Consider the following 4254-nt stretch of genomic DNA (forward strand, 5'->3'; position numbering starts at 1 on the left):
GCAAACTGAAGCTGTGAACAATCTCAATCTCTTCACCATCCATCCTGATGCTGCCAATTGGCCCAGTGGTGAGAATCTTTGTCTTCTTGACACTGAGACTCAATCCATATCGGATGACTGCCTCCAAAAACCTGCTGGAGGGTCAGCCATGATCAGTTTCAACTTGATGGTTGTTGTTGTTGTTAAGTAACATAGAGTCAAGTACAACTCATAGTCACATTATGAATAAAAGACCTAAACTCTATTCTATAACTATCATTGTTTCTCTATGTTTATAGAGTTTCCAGAGGCATACGGTTTAGGAAGTGGATGCCACTTCTGCTTCCAAACCTGAATCAATCTGGGAGTTCCATGAAACACTGTCCACACTGGGTTACCATTATGGCATTTGCCATACCTATGGCACAGCATTCAGCAACCCCAAGCTACTTCAGTACAACAACTAGACAGATTATTTCTATACCACTTAAAAGAATGTTCATCCCAAAATGAATTAAAGCTGGTTCCTTGGGCTACAGGCCCTTGGGCCCTACTGCTTTTTAAATACAGGCACACCCACCAAGTGCTGGTTGACTGTAAACCAAGAGACTTCCAGCTCACAGCTCATTCTTAGCTAAATCTGACAAGTCCAATCAGCTGACACCCAATTGTGACTGAAAAAACCAAAAATAATGAAGTTTTCCAATGTATGAATGTAGGGGTCTTCCTTTTTTTCATTGACACTTCACTCTTCCAAGCATGATATCCTTTTCCAATGAATAGCCTCTCCTATCTTGGGTGGCTATCTCTTTACTCTGGAGATGGCTGGATGACAATTAGCAGCTTCTCCATTTTGGGGTTTCTGCACAAAAGGTGGCAAGACCTTCTTGACATGTAATGCCATGTCATATGGAGGTGAGACAGAAAGTCAGGTTGAGAAAAGTTAAATCATGTAAATGTACCAAAGTTTCTTTAGCCATTTGTCTATTGGTGGACACTTGTGTTGTTTCTAACTCTGCTATTGATGTGCATATGTCAGTTCATGTGGCAGCTCTTATTTCTTTAGGATATGTATCTAATAGTGAGATTGCTGGATCAAATGGTATCTCTATTTTCTAAAGAAGCATCAAACTCCTTTCCGTAATGGTTTTACCATTTTACATTCCCACCAGTAGTGTATGAGTTTCAATCTCTTTGAATCCTCACCAGCATTTGTTACTTTCTGTCTTGTTAAACTTTGCCTTTGCTTCTGAGATATCTATTGTTTGATTTACATCTAATGCCTAATGACCTTGAGCATTTCTTCATGTGTTCATTGGCCACCTGAATGTCTTGCTTGTTGAAGTCTTTTCATGACCTCTGTCATTTTATAAATGAGTTTTTTGTCTTTTTATTGTTGACAATGTGTTGGAGATTGCCTGTTATTTTAGCGTAAGGTAGTAAGTAAACAAGGTGAATTTCAGTAAAAAGATTAAAGTTTCTGAAAAAAGAAAAGATTATTTTCTGAATGTGAATGCAACATAATTAAACACTAGATAGATAGATTCTGTTCTTTCTATTATTAAATATTAATTTTAGAAATAAAAGAGTATGTTACACACCCCTGTAATACACCTTCACCATTAATCATGTGGACTTTTTCCAACATGAGAAGAATGCCTAGCATAGAGCTTCCTTAAACCCTTCATGTGGCTAAAATAAATGGATTTAGAAATTTTAAATATATATTCTTCTAGCAAAATGATCTTATTTATTAGCATAAAAACTCATTAATTATGGATATACTTCATGTTACATTGTTGCTACTGTTATGTGCAATTGTATTTCCTGTGACTCATAGCAACCCTAAGCACAATAGCTCTGAACCCTGCCTACTTCTTAGCCAATCTCACTGATCCCAACACATCTAATCCTGTTGCCCCAGTTACTGTGTCAATCTATCCCATCTGGATTCTTCCTTGCCTGCATTATATTTCCACACTTCCAAATATGATGTCTTTCTCCAAGGACTAGTTCCTCCTGGCAACATGTCCAAACTATGTGAGATGGAGCTTCTAAATCCTTGTCTTCAAGGAGCAACTTGGTTTCTTCTCTCCAAGACAGACCTATTTGTTCTCCTGGAAGTCCATGTTCAACGCTCTTCTCCAGCACCAAACTCAAAGGCATCTATTCTTATATTTTCATCCTTATTCATTGTCCAGCTTTCAGCCTGGATCAGATACCTCCTAGTCTCTCGACTGCCATCATTGTTCTTTAACACTTTGGAGAAGTCCCTGACAGCAGACTTCCCAATTCAATTTTTTTTCTGATTACCTGATTGCTGGTGCCAAGAGTGTTGACTGTGGAGCCAAGCAAGCTGTAATTCATTATTAACAGCCTCAATCTCTTCTCCATCCATCATGGTGCTGCCACTTGGTCCAGAGGTGAGAATCTTTGTCTTTTTTATGTTAAGCTTCAATCCATATTGAAGACTACAGTCCTTGACTTTCTGCAGCAAACACTTCAGGCCCTCCCCAGTTTTGGAAAGCAAGGTTGTATCCTCTACATAACACAGATTATTGATGAGTCTTCTTCCAATCCTGATGCCACACTCCTGTTTGCACACAAATTGAAAAGGACCTAACTCTGATGCACTCTGTTTCTGATTTTGAACCATGTTTCCTTGTTCTGCTCTGAAGACTGCTTCCAGGTCCAACTATAGGTTTTGCATGAGCACAAACAAGTGTTCTAGGATCCTGATTCTTCTCAAGGTTAGACACAATTTATTGTGATTCTACACAGTCAAATAAATGTCAATGAAACACAAATAGACATTTCTCTGGTCCTCTTCGCTTTTATCCAAGATCCAACTGACATTGGCAATAATGTCTCTAGTGCCACAGCCTCTTCTAAACCCACCTTGAATTTCTGACAGCTTTCTGTTAATATACTGTTCCAGTCATTTGGGGATAATCTTCAGCAGGCTTTTGCTTGAGTATAATATAATTGTTTGATAATTTCCACACATTTTTGGGTCACCATTTTGGGGAGTAGGAATAAATATGGATCTCTTCCAGTCAACAGGCCAGATAGTTGTCCTTCAGATTTCTTGGCACTGCCTGGTAAGCACGTCCATGGCAGCATCTATTTGTTGAAATATGCTGTCAACTCCTGGGCTTTGTTTTTGCCAAGTCCTTCAGAAGATCCTGAACTTCCTCTTTCATTATCATTGCCTGTTGATCATACGTTGTTTCATTAAATTTTTCTGTCGACTAATTCTTTTTTATATAGTCTCTGTGTACTCCTTCCCTCTTCTTTTAATGCTTCCTGGATCACTCAGTATTCGAATTTGTCCTTCAGTTCCTTCAGCTTAAGAAATGCTGAGTTGAGTTCGGCCCTTTAGATTTTCTGACTCCAGCTCTTTGCATATTTCATTATAATAATTTGTTTTGTCTTCCCAAACTGAAGTCTTCTGTTCAGTTCCTTAACTTCTTGATTTCTTCCCTTTGCTTTGGCTTCTCAGTGCTCTGTTGTCTCTTCAGACATCCATCAGGGTCTTTTCTTCCTCTGTCTTTTTATATTCTTCCTGGATGATATTCTTGATATCTTCCCACAGCTCATCTGGTCTTCATTAGTGTTCAAGGCTTCAAACCTGTTTCTAAGATGGTTTTGAAATTCAGGTGGAATAAACTCAAGGTCAAATTTTGGTTCCTGTGGATTTGATTTAACCTTCTTTAGTTTTAATTTGAACTTGTACATGAGTAGTTGATGGTCTATTCCACAATCAGCACCTGCCCTAATTTTCCCAGCTGATATTGAGCTTGTTTCCACAGATGTAATCGATCTGATTTATATCCATACCATCAGATGAAATCCATGTGTATAGTCTGTATTTATGTTTCTTATTAAAGGCAATTCCAGTGAATAAGCCATTGATTGTACAGAATCCTATTATTCTATCTCCCACCTCATTTCTGTCACTAAGTTCATGTTTTCCAACTACTGATCCTTCTTTAGATTCTGGTTCCCAACTTTTCCATTCCAGTCACCCATTATTATGAACGCATCCTGAGTGTATATTCTATTGATTCCTAACTTCAAAAGTTTGTCAAAATCATCTCTTTCTTCTTTTTTTGGCTTTGGTTGTTGGCGCATATATTTGAATGATAGCAATATTCACTGGATTCCTTTTATGTGTACGGATAGTATCCTGTCACTCACAACATTATATTTTTTCTTTTTTTAAATTTATTATTAATTTCAATAAAAATTTACAGAGACTTTGGATTTCCATTC

General features: G+C 37.8%; 1 protein-coding gene across 1 annotated transcript in view; it reads left to right on the plus strand.

Moving 5' to 3' along the window:
- Positions 1 to 4254, plus strand: part of AK9 (adenylate kinase 9) — a 233855-nt gene that overhangs the window by 12345 nt on the left and 217256 nt on the right. The gene's annotated exons all lie outside the window — the stretch shown is intronic.

Source organism: Elephantulus edwardii, unplaced genomic scaffold (genome assembly GCF_000299155.1).
Source record: "Elephantulus edwardii isolate Elephantulus edwardi_28Jun2011 unplaced genomic scaffold, EleEdw1.0 scaffold00013, whole genome shotgun sequence".
NCBI classification, from domain to species: Eukaryota; Metazoa; Chordata; class Mammalia; order Macroscelidea; family Macroscelididae; genus Elephantulus; species Elephantulus edwardii.